This window comes from Stegodyphus dumicola, chromosome 5 (assembly GCF_044657685.1).
Source record: "Stegodyphus dumicola isolate Sdum_Otavi_A_Nest chromosome 5, ASM4465768v1".
Classification (NCBI taxonomy): domain Eukaryota; kingdom Metazoa; phylum Arthropoda; class Arachnida; order Araneae; family Eresidae; genus Stegodyphus; species Stegodyphus dumicola.
The window spans coordinates 61220931-61247912 of NC_140772.1; the positions used below are offsets into that span (position 1 = coordinate 61220931).

At 30.4% G+C, this 26982-nt stretch overlaps 1 protein-coding gene across 1 annotated transcript in view; it reads left to right on the forward strand.

Annotated features, from left to right (window-relative positions):
• Window positions 1–1769: 1769 nt before the first annotated feature.
• LOC118182868 (uncharacterized) overlaps window positions 1770–26982 on the forward strand; it is a 72969-nt gene continuing 47756 nt past the window's right edge. The window contains exon 1 of the mRNA XM_035352254.2: window positions 1770–2129. The gene's annotated coding sequence lies outside the window, so the exon portion shown is untranslated. The remainder of the gene's footprint in view (window positions 2130–26982) is intronic.

Genomic DNA, 26982 nt, shown 5'->3' on the forward strand with positions numbered 1-26982 from the left:
CAGAAGTTAAGTAGTCGAACAATCTTTTAGATGCACTTTGCATAATTTTCGAGGTACTATACTTCTCTTCTTAGTCAATAATACTTGTCTAGAAAAAAGGAAATCGCTTCGTCTTTTGTCTTCATAATTCAAAGTGCCATTTTAAAAATCAATGCATGCTTATATTCTCTACTTTTAAATCTAACTATTCTATTGGAGTTTGATTTTCTGCCTCTGAAAGGCTGGCTACAGATATTTAACTTAAAAATTTCAATTTCCTCTGAAGTAAATATTAGCTAATTCCTCCTTAGATTTTCCATCCAAAAGACATCTCTCCTTAGACAGATGCTCATTATATTACGGTTACCATATGTTCGTATTTAGTATTTACAATTTGTATTTTAAATGCTCTGTGTGTTTTTACACACAATTCTCAATAACTAATGAAATTTCCGAATTTTTAGTTAACAATGCAACTGCGATTTTTTTAAAAATTTTAATATAATTAAATAGTGCCAATCTAGTAATTACATTTGCAGATGCATCAAACAGACTAATACGAAATAGAACATGCGTTCCAAGTCAAAGCGTGGTAAATAAAATGTATAGGGAGAAGACAAGTAGCAGCTATTTTAATTCAGCATGTTACTAAAACTATTGAAAAATTTAATCTATAAAATAAAATTGTACTATACTGTGCGATTAACACAAATGAGAATTTCGAATATCTATAAGATAAAACTGCGATTTAAAGTTCAGTAAAGAATTTTTAAGAACTGAATGCTATGCTTATATTGCTCTCAATTCTGTACTGATTAACTGTCTTTTTACCTTGAGAAAAGTGACAGTAATTAAATTATACAGGCATTTATCCATTTATAGAATAACAGTAAGAAAATTTCAAAGAAAATTTGCTGTTATAAGACAATGAGCACAAAATAGAATTTTCATACAGGCTTAAGTCTGTTACCTTGTAGAGACATTAGGTATTTTGGAAAAAAGAAAGATGAATTATTCTTCAAATGTTCATTCATATAGTTATCTTATACAGTTAGTTCATATAGTTATCTTATATAGTTCATATAGTTATCTATTCATATAGTTCAAATGTTCATCATAGTTATCTTAATAACTTTTGAAAAATAGGAGACACCTATAAAGCAGCTTAAAGAGCTCATGAAAGATTGTCTATCAAATAACAGAATTACATAAAGAAATTTCAATCTTCTGAAAAATATAATTGCAATCATACTATAAAAATGTAAATATGTATTTCATGCTGAGAATTTCGTTTTCATTATTTTTAAAATTTTCTACTGGAAATTTTATTAGACACTGATTACTCTTACGAAATTCGGTAAACTTACTTCTATATTTTACCATGAGTAACTCGAAATTAATTTAGATCTAAAAAGAGAAAATTCAACAAACAAACTAAAAAAAAAAAAAAAAAAAAAAAAAAAAAAAAGACTTTCTTGAGACAAAAGTACTTCATATTAAAACATTTTTCATTTTTGAGCCGCGACTAAGGAAGTTTTCAGCCGTGTTGAAAAGGAGATTGCATTCGTTATACCATAGGTTTCGAAAACGAGTATAACTAATAAAAGCGACTGCGATGTTAATAGCCAAACAAAAAGCGAAAGCAATATAAAAGCGAATGAAAATGAGAGAAGCTAGAAGTTCGAGTTTGAAGGTTACTGTGCTACAACCTAAGGAGAAAACTCTCCTCGAGTAATAAACGGACAAGAATAGATTAAAAATAACAATAAAAAAGAAAGCAAAACATTTTCAAAATGATCTTTAGGAAAAAATGGGCCAAGATCCGTATATGGCTTCTTTGAGGCTCTTTTGAAGTCTTTGAAAGTGACGACGCATGCGCGAGGTAAGTAGTTGCGCATGCCGGGAAGTTTCTACCTGCCCATTGGCTAACAACTTCTCCGAAGACTCAACAGGTGAAGATCTTCAAGAAGAGAGTGAAAATATTTCTGAAGAAAAGGTACATCCTTTGGACACAGATCCTGTAAATAAGAAACAATCAGTTGGAACATTACTTATAAATTTTAAGGACTACTGCAACAATGTTTGTCAAATCTAATGACGTGAACTTGCGATAATTACCACAGTTTTTCATGGATGAAGAAACTGGTTAAGTAAGTCAATTAATTTTATTGCTATCACTTTTATCTTTTCCTGTTTTCATCTGTTGCAACTTGCGTCGCAAAATTTGAGAAACCTGAATTTCATCTGCAGTCTAATAGGAGATCTAATTTTCTTAGATCCAATACATCAGTTTTCAAAAATTTCGTTCTACCACTGGAGGATATTAATGTTCATTTTCATTGATATCAACTTTAAAATGAGGTAAAATTGTTAAAACTTAACATAGATTTAAAACCTACATTTTCGTATATAGATATATTTTAAATTAACTCATTACCTAATACAGCTTAGTTAATTTTTATGTTCTGTAATAACATTTCTTGCCTGCAGTTATTCAAAAACTTTCTTTAAAGTAATAGATCTTGACATGCAAAATAGAAAGAATTAAATAATGAAATAACTACATTCACTCACGCTTAATATTTAATTTAATCTACGATTATAGATATCTCTAGAGCCGCTTGATTTATAATGAAATCTTTCATCTCCATAAATCAGATTATGACCTTATTTCTAAATTATTTGGTTGAAGACTTTAATTTCAACCAATCATTTAAAGATGAATTTATTTAGATAGTAATCACAATTTAAGGGGTAAATGTGAATTTTGTTCGTTTCAAAAGATGCCAATATTCGTTTATATTTCAGTACAAATTTATTTTTTTATACTTTCAATAGATCATTAATGTTATTGTGAGGCACAACTACGGAAAAAATAAGTATTTTTAAAATGGAATTCACGGATACCATTTATCGGCTACAGTGCTTTTTATTGAATTATGTTGCATTTAAATTTAATACTTTCGATAAATACTGATGCACTTACATCAAGAAATTAAGCAACATTCTTTTAAAGTGGCTATATCGGAATCCATGCTATAGCAACATAACAACATAATTTCTAATGTTTACAATTTAATTCATAGAATTAGGCTGAACCGCAGTTAAATGAATTCAGAAGACAGCCTGTTTTGTAATTGTTTGCGTAATATCACAGCTTAAACTAGCGATCACAGCTTAAACTAGTGTTTCTCAAACTGTGCGTCGTGAGGTCATATGAGGTGTGCTGCAAAATTTTTGGATTTAAGCACACATTGTAAAATTTTGTTTCCATTTTTATTAAATTATTAATTAAATTCCAATTAAACTTGAGCAAGTGTATATTTTATTCAGTGAAAGTGTTGAAATTTAGAAGAGAAAACGGTATCAGGATCTATAAGATGACTCGTTAAACTATGTTCGTCTAGCTAATCACAATCTCTCTAGTGATATCTCTTCTTTGAGTTGTAATTCATTTAATTTCATTTCCTTATTAACTTTCCCACATTTGTCGTGACAAGATTAAGAGATATATCTTAGTAAAAAAATCCTGCTTCTGCAGAATTTGGCAAGACAAGGTCTCATCTCATTTCCATAGAATTAGGAAAGACAAAGTCCCACTTTAGGCATAAAATCTCATGCTTCTGAGGAATTCTGCAAAAACCAATAAGCAACATAAGAAACATAGACTTAATAGAATATAAATTAATTGAAGAGAAATTATATTCATAATACTGTTAGCTAAACCATACTAATATTATGAAACTGATATAATAATAAAAATGAAAAATCTCTATCATTATGAAGCAAGATCACGTATGTTCAGTTAAGTCTAATGTTAACCGAAAAAATGGTGGTCATCACTATCTTAAATTACTGCAACCAATGTTTTTACGGCTTAGAATAAACCCATCATTCTTATAATTTTTAATTTAATCCGTTCAGCGGTTTCAAATTTGAATATATGTAGGCAGAAAATATGTTATTTTAACTACAATCAATGACAAATGCGGCTGAATGCTCTGTGAATAGTATATGTCTTTTATTTAACTACTTATTTTTAAAAATTCAGTCTTTGGAAAATATGTTTTGGGAAATCTGATGTTTTTGTCAAAGGGCAGCTGCCTCTTTGTTTTGTTACAGTTCTCACTCTTTTTTGCTTCCATACACCAGTTTCACTATTGTTAGAAGATCATTCTCTCACCCTCTCTCCGTTCATCTCGTTGTAACCACCTGAGTTAAAAAAACCCGAAATAACCTGTTATTACTATCTTGAAATAATTTGTATTTATTTCAGAACGAATTTAAATATCAACAAAACAAAACATTGTACGGCCTATTGGCGTCAATGCACGTTCTAAGTTGGCCACTCTGTTTTATTGTATGTAATTTTAACTGCATTTGCATATCATTTTTGTAATTAAATTCTAGTTTTATTTCTTCCCCGCAACGCAGATATGTAATAAATCTGTAATTCTTAGATTTAACGAAAAGTGATCTTTTAAATGTCCCAAAAGATGATAAACCGTTGATATAGTTTCTGTATTCTCTCAGTACGTAAACCCATCACATAAATCTTTTAAGCTTCTTAAGAAACTTGGACTATGACTTTATCCTTTTTGATTTCGCAATTTGTTTACAGTGTTAATTTAAGTGTAAAAAAGTAAATCTTTCGAGAATATCTTTTCAAAGGAAACTACCCAAACCGCTGAATAATTAAAATGTTTAAATTACCTCAGTTTAATAACTGTAAATGAGATGATAAAGACAAATTCAGATAGTGAAAATAATATTCCTTTTGCAATCTTTATTTATCTACGTGTGAGCTTTCTAAAGAATATTTAATTCAATATAATTTAATTGGCAAAAATTTAAAAAAAGGTATAAGTTTTATTTGTGTAATAATTATGATGAATCTATTATATTTTGCATTTTTGATATAAGATACAAGTTACGGCATTGGTAATAACTGTGATTGAATAGTAGTTAAGTTTGTTAATATGAGTTAATTCTAATAGTGACGGGAGCTTGTCGTTTATTCCGGGACAAAGGAAGATTTTCTTATCCCCTCCGGATGAACCTGTTAATTTATATGTGTTATATTTGACTTGCAATGATTAAAAAATCAAGACGTGCTTTCTTTAAGTTTTCTTGAAGATTGTAAATTAATTACTTATTTGTGGGCAGTTAAAATATTACTTTTTAACATTAAATAAAAAATGAAGGTATAGTTAATGAGAATTTTAAAATATGCAAATTTCTGTGAAACAAATCTTGATAAAATTTTTATTTTTACAATAAACATAGCTTCCATAAAATAATTAAATCTGAAAGATTGTTATTGAGCGAATGTCTTTAGTTGTGTAAATGCGCTTTAAGGTGTTATTCAAGAAATAGAAGTCCTATATATTTATAAAAAATTAAAAGAAAGCTGTTGATCTTTTGCTCAAGCAATATTCTACGTAAAATTATTGCGTATTATTTTTAAAAAGGTTTCAGGAAGTTACAAATAAAAACAATAATGTTGATCAAATTTTGAAACAAAATTGAATAGAATAATAGTTAATTAAACTCCAACACGCTAAAAAATTGCCACCGTAGTAAAATACTGTAAACTGCTTAATTTCCATTTTGACTATGCTACAAAGTTTATTTATTTGTTTGCTATCCATCCCATTTACAATTTCTACGGTTGCTTGACCATGGGGGTCATTTGTGGTTACATAAATAATCAGGTGTGATGATTTCCGGGTTTTCAGGCAAGCTAGCCTGCCGTCTGAGTGACTCATAGATTTTGCATTGAGATTTGGCAACTCGTGCATTTATGGACTGTTGTAAAAGTGGTCTGGCAGTGGTTGTTTGTGACGCAATATGACGACCTTCATTTATCGATTCGTGCTTCTAGCTGTTTAAAATGAATGTGGTGGTGTGCGACGCTTGACGTTTGTTTCTTTTTTTCAGCTTGTCTGAATGAGTGAAAGTGGGAACGGTAGGAAGATTTAGATTTTACGAATTTTACATTCTAAGATTTTATTCTATTCAGCACAAGAAATGCCCTATAATATATCAACAGCGGCACACAATTTTAACGTAATAAGAAAATGTTAATGAGCGTAAAACTGAGAATAAGCTTTTAATTCTACATCGCAGATATTACTTGGAAGGGTTATTTGGAAAGTACGGCATTAAAAGTGAGTCTCGAAAACATATCACAAAAATTCAGTTTTTGTTTTCCTGCATTTTCGTTAGTTAAAGCATAAGAGGGAAAAATAATATTAAAATAAAATTTAAATATGTAGCAAAATTTAAATAAAAAAGCAAGTTAGAAAATGCTTAAACAATACTGCTATTTAATATTTCAAACTTTTTATATTACTTTTGCCCTATTGTATCACATTTTATAAGCATGCTATTAACCTTTAAGTTTGACTTAATTAATTTCCCTTTACTGAGGGTGATTGCCTTCACAATATTTAAAAATGACTTTTTTTGGATTTTTTAAGTAACCGTTAAAATTTATAACCGAACACTTATAAATTCAATTTCGTTGACATTCGCATTGTTTTTTAAAAATACCAAGAAAGATTTGTTCTCCATATTTTATGAAGTTTAGATTAAAATCGTGAGTGTTTTAACATCACAGAAAGATACTTTCAAGTATATATGTTAATATGAGATAAAATTAGATCTATTGGTCTTTAAAGTTAAAAATTTTATTATGCTTAAACAATTCGCTCAAGAAAGACTAGGGAAAATAGCCCAGAGGGATTTAAAAGAAGCAATGCATAACGTTCTGTGTAGTCACTCAAGTCGCAATTACGTAATAGTGTAAAAAAACATCGTAGTATCATCAACAGCTTTAGAAAAAGTATTGTAATATATTTCTTCACAATGTTAGCGAATAAGAAAAAAGACACCGAGTCACCAATGAATAAAAGGTACAAAAAAGTATGGAATGTTCTCATGATTCCAATTGCTTCAGAAAATTCATGTAAAAATGATAGCTATCTTGTTTTTTTTAGTTCACAATAGGAAACTTATATATATTATATATTGATAAACGGGATGTAATGTTACATAATGAAACGGAAGGCACTTTGGATGCAAATGAAAATCATATTTTCATGTATTATAATTAATGTCCCTCGCATTTCTGAATTTTTTTATTTTTGTAATTTTGTAATTATGAAGTTAATAATATTTCAAGATCTGTTTCTTTTAATGATACAAACTGCTGTATTATTAAAGTATTTGGTAACAGTAAGGAGGAACAAACAGATTTTGATTGGGGTAACAATAAAGAGAAAATAAAGTTCTAAATTTTATTTGAAAAAAATGGGTGGTTTACCTTCTGTTTTTTTTTTTTTTTTTTTGCAAAACTGAGAGGGTTGTACTGTTGCGTGCTAGAATATCATTACCAATCATTCTTCAGATTTTGGAGTTATATAATTTTCTAGTTATGGATAGCATGTATTCTTAAAAGGTGATATGATTAAAGAAAATACCTTAAATTTTTTTTTTAATTTGCGTGTGTAAAGTTTCTTGTGACACCTCGTGGTATATGAGCTCCACATTCAGCTTGGCCATCATACAGATAAAAGAGTTTTGCATTTTAGAATATGAAAATTATTCATGTGTATCGATGACAGTACAATAGACATCTACAAGTCACCAAAGCATTCTACGATTGTATTAATATTTCAAGAATTTTATTAGTTTGTACAAAAGCAAGAGCTTCGATGAGTGTTTTTAACGAAACAGAGAAGAGAGAAAAGGTATTGCAGGTAGCTTATAAAAATCAACAACTTGGTATATGAAAGATTTTGTGACTGCAATTGCAGCTAAGTTATAATAAATATTATAACATATATTAGACTCAAACGATTGTTACAAGATATGCGAATTTAGTAATTTTATACAAATGGCATTATAAGACGGCAATTTGCCAGCCGTCTAATATTCAGTGACCGGGAGATGTTCCGTTTATACTGACTAATAAATGGCCTCATATTGTATTGATATTGTTTACTAATAATTTAGAAAGGAACTGAAAAATGAAAAATAGTTCTCAAATTTGATAAGTTTTAATAATCTTCAAATTCCTTGCAGTTAACTAACTAGGTCATAATCATAAAGTATTCAAAAATATCTTAAAACACACTTTCTCAATCAGTGACTGACTTCTTACTATATAATTATCTAATTTTCAGAATGTTTCAATCTGTTTAGAAGGGGAGAGATATCAACCGCTTTGAATTCAGAAGATCGACCTTTTTCAGTTTCTGAGACAAGAATAATTTCTTAAAACTGAAAGGGATTATGATAAAAATTAATCTATATATGTGTGTAAAATATAAATTATGAAACAACATATTGCTACGAAACGGTAGAGGAAGTCAAGTTCCATATGCGCAAGTCTAATATGTAATAACGTTAGAAGCATATTTTATGCCTATCGTAAACCTTTATAAAATAATTAATCTTGACGAAAAGAATTTTTCTATAATTTTTCTCTACTAAACTAAATTTAATTTTCTTTAGTTTTGTTGGCATCAGTGTATATGTTTAATTACATAAATAAACTCAGATTTCAGTTGCCATAAATATTTTGATAGTATTACAGAGTTATTTTAACTGCGTAGATTTCGGAGCAGGGAACATGAAAAATCAGCAGCGCTGTCTCTGGGATACGAATTCCGGACTTCCCAATTGCTAGTCGGATGTGATTTCCAATCACAAATTAAAACCCGAGGCAAATAAAGGATAAAATTTCCTATAAGTGATCGTTAAAATATTTTAATGAAGTAACTGCTTTATATCTGGTATTGATGAAGATGAAAATGCTAAAGAAACGAAAATTTAGTGCGAGGAATTTGTCATACCTATCGTGTAGAGAAAAAATTTTGATTACCTTAGTTTCAATTTCAGAATGAAATTTTAGAAAAATTATGGACAGATTTTTCGATTAAATTTAGGAAAGAATTTAAAATTTATGTAAGAAATTCGAGCTTAGATTTATTTTGGTAGTTTAGACTGGCTTCCTTTCTACATAAATTCAAATTTCAAATTAGAATGCTTCCTTTCAACATATTAGGAAAATATATTCAGAGTTACAATTTATAATTGTTTTAGTATTAATTGATTATATTTGTCCTAAATTTATATGAAAAATATTTTAAAGTATCTCTACATATAATAAAAGAAAGAGTCTGGGTGTCTTTCGTTCGTGCTGCGCGTAAGCTATAGACCCAAGGCAACGAAATTTGGTACACGGGTGCATCTAAACAGCAGGGCACCTCGAAGCGATTTTTTTCAAAATTCGAATCAGATTGTTTTTTTATTTCATCTTTTCGATTTTATTGCATCATTTTAAACAATTTCATTCTTTTAGAAATGTGGTTTTGGCAACAGTTTTTCATTCAGTTGCATACTGGACTGATCAAGTATGATTTCTAAAATACCCTAAATAATATGTAAGAAGTATTTTACTGAGCTTGGGACTGATGACGTGAAAATCAGCACTGTTGCCACTTGGAAAAATGAGCGCGATAATTCTGTGCAGTTTTTAAATTTAATGTTTCTCTTGGATACTGGTCGTTTGTGGAGAGAAGGCAACGGGAAGTTGGTTAATTTATTTATTAGGATAATTAATATATGTATTACGGGATATTGCTTATTTCATTATAATTTTATTATATTTAATATATTTGTTTTTAAAATTTGTGTTTTTTCTTCTTTTTTCTAAAGTTTTCTGCAGAGTGAAACTCTGCGCAGTTTTTAAATTTAACGTTTGGTGTTCCCTTTAGGCATTTTTACGGTACATTTAAAAGCCAGACACGCTGCCAGTTAATAATAAATTTATCTAACGCAAACGGTAGGTAATGACATTGGGCCATGCATATATATTGTTGCGTGCGTACGGGTTCGTTTGAATTGAATGCACAAGTCCGATGAAAAATGGACAAAATTTTATTATTATCACAATAAAAATGCTTAAATTCCTTCATATATTCTTTCAGTATTACAATCTCACAGTAATTATCTTTTAACTACTCAAACGTTCAACAGAAGTTAATTCAAAACAGCTAAAGAAAGCTAATCCGCGAATTCGCTACAATCAACAAGAGCAGTTTTCTAAACAAACTCTTAAAACGACAACAAACTTACTAAATAAAACGAATTGAGAGGTTTTTCTTCTTTTTATATGATTTTAAATCGCGAGCGAGAATTTTCTGGAACTTTCTCGAAATTAAAGAGATATTTATTTATTAAATGTTAAATGCATGTGCTCTTGTATTTTTAACATTCCGGCTTAGCTTTCCTTTAATATTCGTCACGCGCTGCACTGCACGGGGAATAAAACAATTTAATTTATAATTCAGCTAACATTAGCTATTTAAATACAAAATCCGTAACAATATATAATTTAGACTAATGCAAATTTGTAAGACTAAATACATGGAAATATTTACTGATGTTTACCAAGCAATTGGCCCACTTTCATTTTAAAAAGCAACCTGATCAAAATAAATGCATCTTTGTTGTATTTCTGTTTGTATTTTACAAAGATTTTAGTATTTAAGTAATTATTTGTTTTTAAAAATGATCTGAATAATAATATTTTAGTCATTAATTTCTACAATTTCTCCTTCATACCGTTATACTGTATATTGCATTTAAGAACAAACAATTTTCTGCTGAAATAACTAGTTTCGTAGTTTGGCCAGGCCCCTATGTTATAAAAAATAATAAAGAATTACTTAAAATATTAATTCAAATACCTGCTTACATTTAAATACAGAACAAGGAGTAAGCTCTAAAATTTCGAACAGAAAATAATGAATGCTAAAAGTGTGATAAAGTATTAAGAGTATATCTTGTTATAATAAAGCTTGATATCGTATACTTATAACATAGAAGTGCCCATGTTAAACAGAGATTTCTCCCAGTTACCTTTGAAACTGCTGTCACGTTTTCATTCTCTAAACTAGATGGTTACGTGATCGCAGTCACATTAAAATGGGTGAGGGAAAGAAAAAGGCCGCCATTAATATGTCACAGAATAAATCAAGTATCAAAAGCTTTAAAAATTCTACAATTAAAGTGACTTTTAAACAAGCCATGCTAACAAAGGCTTTGTCAGGGAAAAAAACCTAATAATACCTTGAAAAAAAATTGCAATGAAATGGGAAATTCATAGATAGAAAAAGCGTAAATACCAACGCTTTAAAGTTAAGTTAGCTATGCTGTATATAAAAGAAAGTAAAGAAATTCTTTCTGATTATACTGCGTTTTACATATTTGCGATTTCATGGAAAATAAAATTCGCAATATTGTTGAAAATTTAGAAAATATTGGCTTGATTTCACTTTGTCAGCTAGGTTTTGTTTTCACCCGTGGAGTCACTTTTCAAATGTATGTTACCTGCAACTGACTGTCTTTACGAATTACGTAATACTTTGGAATGCTTTTATTTTATCTACAGCACGTGAGAATTGCTTTTCATAAATCAGCTCGTAATATAATACTTACGAAAATACCATCAATGATTATACGGAGTAAACAACAAAACAATTTCTAAAATGCAGATTAATTTTATATAACAGCATAAAAAAAGGCAACGAGTGTTTTTGGATCTAATTCTGCAAACTTTTTTGGCATAACTGTTGTTTATGTTACAGATGGGGAACACTTTAAACTTCCACTCGCATCCACACCCTTTTAAATGTGATAAATTCTTAGCAGAGAACCATCGCATCGTTTCCGTAATAATATATTTGTTGAACCTGAAAACAGTAATGGACAATGAAGATTTTTCAAATGAGATCACTTTCTGAAACTGATACTAGATAATTTTTAATTCTGTTTCTTTCCTCTCGCTCTTCTTGGAATTTTCAAACAGAGAAGGATGAAGCGGTTTAGTAAATTTTCTTGCATTTAAGCTCTCGAAAGTGATCGTTTAAAGAGTGTGTCCAAAAATGTCTCTAATGTTTAAAGAGTGTGTCCAGAATTCAAAAATATCCAGAACTATTCCATGTTTTATTTATGTCAATGAAGAATCTTCTAGTTTTAAAATATTGTCACATTTTATTTCATTTTTAGATTCGGAAAAAATATTTTAGTTCAACATTCAAACAGCAGCAAAATGCTCAAATGTATTATATCTCGTGAATATATTGTAGATTTCAGTTAACAGATAGTTAAACGCAGGTAATTCCAGCAGCTCTAGACATATGCAATTACAGATAAACCTTTCGCAAGAGAATATAATACTTTCCTTGCTTATCTTCCTCAAACCAAAGTCAGCAGCTCAATGGACAAAAGCACCGAAGCACTTTCTGAAAATTATGTAACTTGACTAGTGAGTTTCCAGGGAACTTCATTATTAGTGAGTTATAAAATCTCTAACACGACAGAACAAGACAACAACAAGTATACATGCAATGTGTAGAACAAACATTTACACTGTAGAGACATTAGGTATTTTTTAGAAGCAAGAGAGATGAAAAATTAGCAACCGCCTTCGCCGGGAATCGAACCACAGACCTCTGGAATACCGGCCCAGCATGCAAAACCACTACGCTGCGAAAGCACGCCAAGAAGGTGGGAGAAATAACCTTATAACATAAACTTATAATAATGTATATCAATATAAAATTATTGCACATTAATATCGTAAAACGCAAACAGAATTCAGATAATTTCCACAGTTACGTAAGTTACTTAAAGGAAAACCTTTCATAATTCTTATGTTTTCTTCTGCTAGGAATGTAACTAAGAGCACGCTTCTCAAATTGAAAACAGTTATCGTTTTCAGTCTTGATGAATAATTTTATTCTAGAATTTCAAAGAAGAAAAAAAAGATTACCATTTCATGAACAATTTCTGCCAGAAGATTTTCTTTCAGAAATGAATTTCTAAGGTTCCCTTTCAGAAATGCTTTATATCTCGACACCACTAAAGCATATTAACCCCAATTTATGCTTTGGAAAGTTTCAAAACTGCATATTTATGTATTATATTTATATGACACTGGAACAAGACATAAGGTATCTTGTTAACGTTTTTTTTTCCTTCCAAATTTACTAATACTAATTATTGTTTTGTTACTTTATTGAGGTGTAGAGATGCTACCATGATTGATGGATTATTTTCATCAGGCTTATCTCAAAAGAACCTATTATCGCCATTAATTTAAGAATATATACTTATCTCTCGAGTAATTACTTCAAGTACATGTCTACTAAGTGTTTGGTCGAGCATGGAGAAGCACGCGAAGGCTACCTGCTTTAAGGGAGGAACCCATTGATAGAAATGGTAATTATGAATTCATCAGAGTCGTTGGTTATTCAAAGGATCGATGTCAGTCTGATGAGTGCTTATTACAGTTCCTACGTTTTATTTCTGTATTATCGACACTTGTTCATTTAAAAAGTCACTTTTTCAGACAGACATCTGAGGACAGAGAATTATATTAATAAGTGTGGTTAAGAACTCCTAAAAATGGTTCTTATAATGATGGTCTCAAAGAGTATTGTCATCATTTACCCGAAGATTTATTATTGTACTTCACAAATACTTTGTGTTCATATGAAGAAGATTTATACTTACTATTACTCATTCACCATGGAACTTAAATCTATTATATTTTGCACACACCAAATTACGCACATAAAGTATTATTTATTGAATTTTATTCTAGCGATAAATAAAAATGATCAATGAAAATAAGCTGCTTATGAAGCATTTGAGCTTTTACAAATACTAGATACAGAGAAAGAAAATTATTTTTCTCTAATTTTTCTGCCAGAGGTTATTAATTTATATAATACAAGATTAATTACAAGAGCCCCTTATATGCTTATAAAACAGTAAACTGGGACTCGAACCCTGTAAATTAATGAAAAAATGCTTATTTAAGAAAGAATGTAGTGTCAACTATTAGAGGCAAAAGCAATAATTATTGATTTCGCTCTAATAATCGTGAATTTTAAATTTTAAAATAATATTTAATCAAAAATTTAATCGTGAATAAATATTGAATCAAAAAGTTAATTATCATAGTAAGATCCTCAAATTACATAAATACTGCCATAATCTAGAATTTGAAAGCTATCTGTGCTGTCTCCAGTCAAAATTATGTAAAATACGTATTATGAGTCCCAATATTATTTTGAAACATTTCATTTTTGCAAAACACAAAAATAAAAACAAAAATGATTATATACTGTGATTAAAAGATTATAATGTTTTACAAAACAACTTGCTTATTTTCCTCTTTTCTGTTGTGCACATAAATATAGATTTAAATTTTATTCTTTGATTTGGCACTACTTTAATTTATCGTTTATTTTACATGCCTATCGTGTAAAATGTAAAATTTTGACTGTATGCAATAATGTATGTATTTTGCAATAATGTATATATTGCTCATTTTGACGTCTCCTGCTTCAAAATAAATTAATGACTATACAGTGGCGCCAACACCAGGATTTGGTGATTACCCATAATACCCAGTTTCTCTTTAAAAGGGGGAGTTGCCTTCGTGGTGTAACAGTAGCGCACTCAGCGCGTATTCGAGAGGTCCGAGTTTAGAGTCCCGGCCAGAGTAAATTTAAAATTCTATTAACTGCTTAAGCAGGTAAATTTAAAATTCTATTAACTGCTATACGTAGCATTTATTTTCTCCTCAGTTTCAGTTTTTTGGTGTTTAAGTTTCCTTTTTGCTATTTTAGGGAAAAATATTAATTAATTCAAAAATATTATGAAATATATAAATATTCTTCTTGCATTCACAAATCCTTATAAGAATATATATTTACAGATTTTAAAGCGTGAAAAAAACATGTCTGCAGTGTTGCCATCATGCTATGACTTGTAAGTGCTTTATATTTTTATCAAGAATGTTTCTACTGAGGTATTTTAAAACTACGATGGTTTTGAACCACTTTAGTTTCGACGAGGAGGTTTTATAGCACGATGCCATGTTTTCTCCTTGCTTTCTTTTCTCCCACGATGTTTGTACCACAACATTTCTGCCTTGCGTTGTTTTCTCCGGGACGTTTTTGATTGCATTGTTTTCAGCTAACATCAGCTTGCAACGATAAACGTACTTTCTTCATTGATGTCTCAAGCTTTGATGAGCGATCCAGCGGACATCTCCTTTAACCATGTTCTGATTACCACCTAACCCTTAACTCTTTGAGGGGCAGGAAAAGGCAATTAACTTTTTCAACAAAACTTTTGTTTTATTTACTGTATCAGATGTTACAATGAAATTATTTGCGACAATTATACATATTTTGTCCAAGACGCGCGAAAAAAATGACCACTTCTGATGGTTAGTGTCAGTGACCACCGCCCACAGAAAACATCCCTACAAATCAGTTTCTGTATTATTTATAGAAACAGTTTTTCTTTTTCAAGCAGAGTGTAACTTTGCATTCCCACACTGTTCTTACAGGCCATTTCTTGGTGCTGCAGAATGCACATCGTCGTGATGTTGTCTTCGATGGCTGATGCTTATTTCCTTGAAGAAGAATTGCTGCATCAACTACTGGCTTATGTTTCTTTGCCATCTAGTGAGCTACAAGGGAACTTCAGAAACGGTCAGAATTTAAAACCACTCACACGAGTGAGTAAGACGTTCAATAGAAAAGGTGGTTACTATAGGTAACCACTGCCCTTCAAAGAGTTAAGGTCACCTGAGTTTAGATATCAAAAAATGGTCTTATAATTCCTCGTACTTTCGTTTATCGGACGTGAAAACTAAGAAAGCAACAATGGAAGCTGCCCTAAAGAGCGTTATCCCTAGAAAACCATACTTTATTAAAAAGGACTTGCCTTTAATCAGTTTTAAAGGTGATATTAGTTTAAATTCTAAAATTCATCCTGTTTCAGAGGCTGCGGATTCTGGCCTAGCGGCAGCACTAGAATGCGAAAAGAGTAAATCTAGAGTAAGGTGAAAATAAAATGAAAGTATTAATAAGTGAGAGTTAAAAATATCGTGCAAACATTCCAAAAATAATTCAGCATGGCTGCATATCCAGGATGATTCAAATGCATTATCACTGCAGAAGCTCTGAAAATTTAGTACAATAATTCCTATTTTTCAAAAAAATTCTTAATCATTAAGATTATATATTTAATGATATTTTAGAAAATGTAAAGATGTCTTTTGATGCAGTGGCCAATATATCTAGCCAGCAAGCTAGAGGATCTCGAGATCAGTTCCTAATGACAACCGAATTAATTTTCAAGATTCCGGTAATGAAAATTCTTGATTATTATGCAGCTTAATTACAATTCTTAGTATATCGTGCGAAAAGTTTAACTGAAAATGCTGTAACTCTTAACATGCTATTGTATTAATAATATTGTTATATTCGTGATGTCTACGCCTGACTAAATAAAAATACTTTAGCATATTGAATAATGAGCCAGGATTACAGAAAGTCATCAACAATCTTGACGGAAAATGCCCTCTTCAGAACTAGACAAAGCACACTCGAATTAGCAATTCGAGTGTGCAATTCGAGTGTGCTTTGTCTAGCTCTGAAGACAAACAAACAGTTCTGAAGGAAACAAAAGATTTCATTGTTCTTCGTTAAGAGACTGCAGCTGAAATAACCATTGGACATTTTAGCTGCGTAACTCTTCTTTACGTCAATTTTTGTATGCCTTTTCGTGAGACATTTCGACTCGGAACTCAAGAATAAATACGTCGCATGGCAATTCCAAAGCGGTAGAACCTGTTTCACTTTCCATGCGTTGGCTTAAATAAAAGAAAAATTAGAATTTTTTAGTATGAAAGAAGCTGAATTTTGTTCTTTCTTGTCTTCTCAGACTGGACGTTGTAAATTGATTTAATGTAGATAATAATACCGAACCGTTTCAAAAATGATTCAAACATTGAAGAAATACCTTTTATTTTCCGTGTAATCAGGCATTTAGGGGGAAATTAAACATTCCATCCATATAAAAGTATAAATCCACAAATCATTTCTTTCAAGAAGGAAATTTTCCTCTTTTTCTGAAGCTTTGCAGACAGATTTGAAATATTTTACAGTTAGTATTATTAAAAAAAGCCTGCTTTGTTTTTCGGACTTAACGTGCAATGAATAGTAAACATTTATTATTATTATTATTATTATTTTTAAATGACAATAGTTTACCATTTAGCTGAGAAAAAGAATGTCAGTTTTTAGTCTGAAAACATAAGCGGCGGGCTATTATTACGATAGTTTACACATCTGATTTTTCTGACATTGGGAGGCATTGGGAGTATGAAGTCGTTACAAAAAATAAAGAATATCACCCAATCTAGAACATAAATTTACAAAAATAATTCTTAAAGTCATAGATTTAAAATCGGAAAGGATTATATTGATTTTGTTTTCACATCATTTTCCTTTTTAAAAGGAAGTTTCCTTTTTTGTTGTAGCTGGGCTTATATTATCCTAAGATGGTGTTTTGTGTATTTTTTTTAGTTAAATTTAATGGATAACTTAAATGTTCATGGCACGTATACTGAGATGTATTTAACTATCTAAAAGTTAATAATATTTAAAATATTTTAATAGAAAATTTTTTTATTTCAAAATCACAGGACAATGTTAGCAAGCATATCAATTATATTGCAAAAAGAATTTTATAATTTAGTAGTCACAGGCTTCATATGCACTAGATTAAAAGCTTTTGTTTTCTCCGAAAATAAAGAACTTACAAAGTTATTGATGTAAGATTTAAAGTTAATTATGTAAAATTTAGAGTCAGTTAGATAACAAATACAAGCGCTGAAAACTACCATCTTCGTAGTTTAATATGTTCGGTGATTGGCTTCTTGCACTCAGTTTGTAGAGTTTTTCTGAAGCAGGAGATGTGAAAAATGTGCAGTGCCGTAGCCGAGACTCGAACTCCCGACCTCTCGAATACGCATTGAGTGCAATTCCAGTTACATCACGAAGGCACGCGAAAAGGAGGGATAAAATACCTTATATACTCCCCCCCCCATTTAAAGGACGACTAGGAATGAGGGTACCCGATCGCCAAATCGTGGTGATGACGAATTAAAGTCCTCCACCAACTTTTGAGCGCCATTGTGGAGTCGTAAGATTTTTTTTTTTTTAAATTTTTAATCAAGAGACGTGAAAAGAGTGCAATAACCTTGCCGGGATTCGAACTCCGGACCTTCCGAATACGCATCGAGTGTGCTTCTAGTTACACCACGAAGGCATACGAAAAGAAGGGAGAAAAATACCTTATAAATGCGCCTAGATTGACCTATTTCAGAGCTATTTTTGTGGTATTCTATATGATTAATATAAAGCTGATGTAATTTCTGGGACACAAATCTCCATGAAATCAACTGTCTTTAGATGTGTAACAATTTTTGCTTGTAAGTGTTTTTACATTAACCTCCCACTGTATCCAAGTTTATCTCAACAAGATTTATTAATCAGAGAAACTGTGCTTTAACCTATAACCATTAATACTGAGATTTTGAAAAGTTGTTGAATTTGATAACTTTAAGAGACGTGTTCCCATTTGAAGGCTGTACAACAAAACAGCAAAATACGCCTGTTCAGAAGTTTGAAAATCGGGGACTTTAATGGGTTTTCCTCATTTATTCCATGCCGTAAATAATTAATACATTTCGACATTATTCCATTGGTTTTAGAATAATAACACAAAAAATTTTTATTCGTGAATAAAGACGAGTCAGTTTACGTTATTTTTCACGTATAATGTAAGAACAAAAACAAAAATTCAATTTTTATTTTGAATATTTAACAAAATATTATAACAGTATTAAATTATCATTACATCTATTCAAAGTGTTGCATCTAATTAGCTTAACACATGTTTCTCACTTCTCTAGAAAACATCTTGTTAGGTAAGCTAAAAAGAATGAGTAAATACTTCTGTAGTAATAGTCTCAATTTATAAGTAATGGTATAAAGAAGCATAATTATGCAGAGACGGAAGAGGAAGCAAACGCATTCCAATCGATCCTTCTGCGTCCAGACACCTACAACTAAGATTCATAGCCATTGGAAAAAGAGAAGAAGATCATTCCATACCCCGCATCTTCTGCTCTGGTTAGGTCGATTACCCCTGCAAGTAAAGAGATATCAGTTCAGAGTCAGGGTGTCTGGTAAGTTCGATTGGATGAATCAGGTTTTGAAAGAAAAGAACTATTTTCCTACATTCATTGAAACTATATTCTTAAATTTATCATTACATGGGACAACGGTAATAAATTGCATGGGGCAATAATTGCATGAGACAAAGGTAATTAAAATGAATAAATCTTCTAAACCAACGAAACTATAATTTAAACAAGTTCAAGAGCATTTTTTATCCAATCCTTTTAACTTTAAACCCCAGAAATGTCAACTCTTTAGAACGAATAAAGTTTAACAGAACTTAATTCAGGAAAAAAAGGATTAAAAAAGGCAAGTGAAAATAAATAAACGCACTCGAGAGTATACTGAAAATATTTTCAATGCATATCAGTATAATTCAGGTTCTAAATTTGGATTTAAATTAAATTTTCTTTTTCGCCTGTTCAATTGCTATCTGTAGGCCGGATCTAGAATTGAGGACACTGAACCTTGATTATGTTAACTCCTGAAGAACTTCAACCTGCAGAAAGACTTGAAATATCGCAAAGATTCAGTATTTGATTACTTTACTCTGGGGTTTATTCGTTCTTTCTGTCAGCTTTTAAGATACTTTTGGATTTAGACTGTAAAAGTTAATAAAAGTTTAATGAATAAAAGATTAAAATTTATGTTTATTTACGAGCAAAGGTATAAGATGTATCTGGGTCAAAAAAGACGATTTGGGATACTTATAAGAGGAATATATATATAATTTTGCAAAGTCCTTATTTTTTATAACCAATTATTTTAAGAAACTTTCCATTCTGATTTCGTTTTCCTACCAGAATGTAAATTTAACGACGTATATGCAAATTTAAGCGAGTTGGAAACAGTATTTAAGCAGAAGTTTTAAGAGTTCGCAGTAGAAGAGTTAATTCTGAATTTATGCCGCGTGTTTGATTTAGTAACTTTGTAGTTGAATAGTTGGTGCTAGCCATTTTCTTTAGATTATATTGATATATTTTAGTCTCGGCTTTGCTGTATGCAGCCAATTTAGCGGTTTAGATAAAGTAGGAACCAGTCGAGTAGCTAATCTTTTCTTTATTGTGTTACATACTATTTTATGTTAAAGTGAATTAGCCACAATTGATGGTTAAATTGTGAGCACCGAGTGAGTGCATTTCTGTTCCGTTTAGTTAAAATAAAAAAGTTATTCTAACCTTCTTCTGCAGTCAGCTGTTCTTTTCAAGACCTATTGAGATTTCGCTACTTCATCTTTCAGTAGGTCTACAGTCTATGATCTCAAAACAAGGAGAGGACTCTACCATTTCATCAAATCCTCATTCGAAAGTGGTGGAATTTGGGAGGAAGTTACTGGACTTGGAACTTTTATTCACTAAGCTCCTTAGCGATGCTTGAGAATCACTTAATCTATTATAATTCTGGAAGATTGATTCAAAATACCTTATGAAATTCCATTTGACAGTGCAGAACTTAAACTATGGCTTATTACTTCGTGTTCGTGCGGGCAAACCTTTGTAGGTTACTTACTTTTTCGAAAACCAAAAATTTGAGTAAGCCATTTTTAACTTTAAATTCAATTTCATTTTTTTCCTGTCATCTGTTGTAGATTTTAATAAAACATATATTTCATTAAATGAAAAATAAATACAAATACAAATCTATGCAAGTACATTTGCAAAAATACATAGAACACAAGACTAAGCACGCTAAAACATAAGCATAGTCATACGCGTGAAAGCTCAATATTTAACGCAGTAAATTATCTAAGCAATACGCGGTCGCTAATCAGAATCGCATGAAATGAATGCAGGAAACTGTTTGAAAAAAATAATTAAAATCATGAAAATGAATAAAAAGCACGTTTTTTATTTAATGTTTAAACATTCGAATGAGTTGTTTTCTGCAAATAATTGCCATAATAATAATATAAGTATTTAATAAAAATGTATAAATGGTGCTGGCACCTTTTAAAATCTCTGTTATGAATTTTGTGATTAATGATAATCGTTTTTCAAGTCTTTGAAACTTCAGTATCAGGAAAAGCAAGCTTAAATTGCCGTAGATTTCGAATAAAACACTATCGATTTCGATGGCATTCAGATAGAAGTCCCTTTTCTACAGGGGCAAACCGCTTTGCAAATATGAAAAGTGCAGAAAAATTTTTATAAGCAACTCACTAGAAAAATTTTGCAAAAATATTTTGGTTTAGAAGAGGGACCTATATTTGATCGCTTTATTCAAAATCAACGCTAAACTAATGTTGCCTTTTTGTCCAGTTTTTATTTTGGCTGTTTGTCATGCAGTTATATGCGTAAAATGCTTGTAAAGTATCTCAAGTTCTCTTACAGCTAACTTCTTAGTCTATAAACTGTTTTATCGGGTGAAAGCTAGAGAAAAAACTCTAGGGGACGAATAAAGTTTCTTAATAACACGAAATGCCTTGGCATAATTCTTTTTACTGAAGATGTTTTAATGGAAACTATGAAAATGTGCCCTTGGGTCACCCATTCTGGACTTTTCTAGTTATGTTTGATTGCCAAAATAAATAAATAAATAAATTAAATTAAATTTGAAAAATGTCTGAAAGCTTTCAGATTTTATATTATGCCTAAAGGGGCATTTTTCCTTTACCTACACATACACATTTCGAAAGCATTTGGGTTAATGTTCCTTTGGGCTGAAAATATATATATATATATATATATTTTATATATATATATATATATATATATATATATATAAAAGAAAAATCTTTAGAATTTTGGATAGACAGTCTAGCGCGCTAGAGATAAAAATATTTGTTTCCGTACAGTGTTCCCATTGCTCCCTTTGGAATCGTTGAGTTTGTTAATCAAAAATTCGTTAAGAGTTTATAAAATATGAAATATTCGGATGGAGAACCATGTCATTCAAACTTAAATGGCTGTAGGTACCATTGTTTTTTCACAGTGCGAAAAAGATGAATACCTTCATGAAAATTCTTCATTATTTAATTTCTTTAAATACAATACAGTACGGTAATATTTGGTGGCAACAATTTGAAACGTGAAACATTTATAGTGAACTGACGCAAAATCCCCTTTCGGGACTAATAGCTCTTCTAGCTCCTACATATATATGCGAGTGCTACATCGATATTAGAGAGCTTAGAAGATTATAAAACTGTTAAGTGATTAAAGTTCCGCGAAACATTGATTCTTACATAGCTAAAACATAATTAGTTAATGGTAATGTAATTGAAAGTCAATTTTTATAAGAAATCTTTTTAGAAAAATTAATTATTTTATGGGAAAAAGACTTTCGTGATTTTTCCTTCATTTACTTGAGAATTGATTTTACTTCAAATAGAAGTGAATGAACTATTGATTTGAGATTTACATACCTCACCGTACATTTAAATTATTATAGAGAAAAATAATAATGAAAGCAATGATTGAACCACCATTCTTATATTTTATTGTTATAGTTTACCAGTGTAAATACGGCTTAGTTCAGAAACGCATGACTCAATACCGTGCGTTTGTAAATGCTTGTTGAATTGTTCTTGTTTCTTTTATTATTTCTTTTTAAAAGAACGACGTTTTCAAAATTTTCTACTAAAATTCAAGTTGAAAGCATTAAAAAAAATTTTTATTTCCAGATGACTCAAAAGATTTATAGTCCAAAAATGGAGTTCTGAAAAATAATTTGTATAACGCTTTTTTTATTGCTAATTCAGAAATTGTAATATATGCGCCTATTAAATTAAATTATTTAAAACGAAAGTCTTTTATGTTGAACTAAATATAGGTTACAAAATGATATCTAGATTAAAAAAATCAGCAAAATATAGGTTGCGAATGCACTATGCGAAATCTAGCAAAACTTCTCACAAACAAAAAATTCTCGATAGTTTCGACTTTGGGAGAAATTTTTGCTTGCAATGACTCATACCAGTTATTAACACACTTTCAATATTATTTTGTCCTGTCACCTACGAATTCTTTTTTAAGCCTCGGTATATCACTGGGCAAAACGAGGTCAAATCCGCAGTGTAGGCTGCTAAGCTTAATAGACAATCACCACCTTTCGGCAATATATTCCTTGTTTTCCAGAACTGGGGTGCAATAGAAGTGGGTGGCGTGCAAGGCTGGAACAGTCGGAACACGCAAACATGTAAAACATGCGTATTTGTCTTTGTTCTACTCTGAAAAGTTAGAACTACTAGAATTTTTTTTCTACTTTTCTCTAAATATGTGAAAAAGTTTAAATCTTTTCTTCGAATATAAAATCCATGATGTTAAATTTAACGATGGAATGAATTATTTCATTTCGACGGACTTTGGTAACTTTGGCAATATTTTTTTTATTCGAAGAGCTCATAACTAAATGCTAATTAGGAATTATAAAATAAATATACCTGTAGCCACAAACTCTGAACTGATGAAATGCACCCTAAGCTCAAAACGGCTGAAGAAAAGGGTGAACAAGACTGAAAATTTCTTAGACTTTTCGAAACTAAAATCTGAATAAAACCATTCAGCATCACATTTCATTAATCTAAAAGTTAGAAAACAGATTAAGTTTTATCCATAGCCTTTTTAAATTCAGAATCTCAGTTGATTTGACTTATAATAAGTAAGGCTGAATAATAGATACTAAAATTAAATTTAAATAGAGCAACTCCATTCAAACTCGAATTTTATGAAGTAAAATACAATTCAAATCCTCCACTTCATAATCAGTTTTGGTTAGCATACTGGGGAAATGCCAAAAAAATGCCTACCAATGTGGGAAATATTGATTAGTTTACTAGGACACGAATCGATCAGAGCAGGAAGTGAAGTTATATTTGACGTCACTTAGATGTTATTTCCACATAGCAGTCGCTAGCAAAGATTTTTTATAAGAAACTATATAAAAGATATGTATAAGAAAATAGATTTTGTAAGAAAAGGAATCTTCGTATGAAAAGCAACAGTTAACTTTTTTCATAGCATACAGAGAAAATTCACTTTAGAAGATTAAACTACTTTACAATTTTGCGCTGTGAAATTTGTTACTGTAAGCAAAGTAGGCAAATTTACACGCCCCACCTGGCATAAAAGATTTTAGGCGAAGAAAAAAGGCAATTCAGTGGGCATTAATCTGAGGAAAGAATCTTTTACTTCCCTGTCCGTACTTACAGCTAAAATACGATTCATCACGCAACAAATTGCGACATTATAAAGAATTGAGGAAGTAAAGGCAGGATTCGCTCAACCTCTTCAAGACGAAATCCATTAAGAAAACGTTAACAGCGGTTTTGCGGTTTTTCATTTCAATGGAATTTAGATATAACAGAATAGTAAGTAAAGAAATGGCTCGAAAGAAATATATTGTTTTGATTGTTTACTTTCTGAGGAAATATGCAGTTTATAACGCAATCTAAAATGAAAAAAAAAATAATAAATGATGAAATTCATCAAAATTCTTTTTCACTTTTAATATATTTTGATTGGATTGTTTTCTTTCTACGAAAAATGTAATTTTACTCAACTGATGTCCTAAGAAATATCTAAATGAATTTATGAAATTCATTCAAGCTCTTTCTCTCATTTTTCAAAACTTTTAACAGATTTCAGCTGTATCTAATTTTTCATTCAATAAAAGCTTTTTTCATTATAATTTCTTAGAAAAATTTACTATGTTCTTAGCGAATTGAATGGTAAGATTTTGGAGTAACCTAATGTTTCATTCTTTATTGTTTCTGCATAGCAGTTTAGTAGTCTAAACTTGACTGCTAACATTGTAGATTATTAATCAATGCGTTTATCACATGAAAATATTTTGAAAATGATAATATATATGAGTACTTACGAACATTAACATTTAACTAGTCAAAGGAAATCGTATTTTTATTTCAGTTACCTGAAGATAAAAAGATTAGATTCTAATCATTTAAGTTTTATCCATGAAGATTAATCCATAAAAGTCTATGATATTTTTCAAATCTTCAAATTATACTGCTGATGAAATTTAGATATAATTGATTATGGAAAATTATATGGAAAGTCTAGCATCTTGCAGAGCTATTGAAAGAACCTTAATTCGGCTTCAGTTAATTGAGGAAAAACCGTGATAATTCTAGTGTAGCCTCTATATACCTGCTATGACAGAACCGTCATATATCAAGCGGAATCGAAGCTTCTGAAAACCGAAAAATTCAGGTATTAATCACATAAGACTCGTTAATAAGCTTTCATTTAGTGTTTAAATATTCTTAATTTAAAGTAGCTTTGGAAATATCAAAACTCCGGGCTAAAAGAACGAAAGTTCTGATTTAAAATGAAGCTTACAAATATCTCTGAACAGATTACAAGCCTGAAGAGACAAATTTGTTGCTCTTTTTTCAAATGAGAAAGATGATTAATGAGTTATACCAAATTGTCTATATTAAAAACCTTAAAGTTTCTCGGCAAAATATTTATTGTCTTCATAGAAAGGTAATTAAAATACAATTTTTCGCTGCATTAATAAACCATTCTCATCTGAAACCACTTTTATGTTGTGAATCAATCAACAAATAATTTTCACATGTGGCGTAAAGAAAATAATAAACAGTTGAGTTTTTTGAATGCAAATATTTAAAAAAAGGAGCAGATTTTACAACGTTTAAAAAGCAGTATTTAATTTCCCCCAAACGACAATAATCTAATCTTACTTTGAACAAATTAAGGAAGCTTTCAATCTAAAAGTACGGTAGATACTCTTAAAAACTGATTTGCTGAAGTATGTCGGCATTTGTTTTCTAATTCTTCTGGAAAATTTCCATAATAATATTCAAACACGTTAAATAAAAAAAAAAAAAAAAAAAAAAAAAAAAAAAAAATTAAAGGAAATTTTGACAACTTATACGTTGCATTTGATTTTCCACAAATAATATTCTGAAAATGTATTACCAGTATTGTTATACATATATATAATAATTAATTTGATGTAATGTAAGGTTGTACATGTTTCCTTACGTTATTTAATTTAACTCGAAATGTTTGATAATATCCAAGGGAAAAAATCCCCGAATTTCCACTTCAAACAGAAATTTTCTTTTGTAGCTGATCGAAAATTATCTCGTCGAACTGAAATATTTTACATTTTCATATCTTTCATTAAAATTTCTTCACACGTATGAGAATTTCTTTTTGTTTTCTTATTTAAAGCCGTTGAGAGTTGAAGTTGTTAAGATCCATTGCCGAAATTCTTTACACAAGTTGCATTTATTATCGTGATTTTTGTACGGATATACTTTAATTTTTAATTTAATAATTTACGAAATTGGAGAGAAAAAGGTTTTAAAAAACAGAACTGCAGAGAACATTAAACATTTTCAATGAAGGAAATGAGAAAAGTCAATTGCGTCCTTTCCAGAAATTAAACTGCGCATTCTCCGATTGCTACCTGAATACGTTCATTGCTATACCGGAAAGACGCTCGGAAAAGTGCTTTTATAATTTGTTTGTCTTGTCGAGTACTTTCAAATCCATTACAGGCGAGATCATGCTGCTGGCAAAAAATGTTTCTTTTAATGAAATACCTACAAAATTTAAGTGTGTGAGACCTTTTTCCATTTAGACCAATGCGGCATTTATTCTACTTCCATTAGGAATCGAGCCTAATATTTTTCAGGTGATTGTTTTTATCACGGAAGGTAATGAAGTCATTGACTTTCCTTTTTTCATTTATGCCTCATGGCAGCTCACCGGAGGCCTTATAGCACTCCCCTTTACTAATTAACCAGAAGAATGCATTTACATCTTTAAGTATTTTAGTTCAGCCCACGTGAAAATGATTTCGAAAGGCTTTGCGATAAAGTCAGCTCACCAGGAATAGTTGACACATTTACCCAATGCTCCAGGAAATGATTCTCTTCATCTAA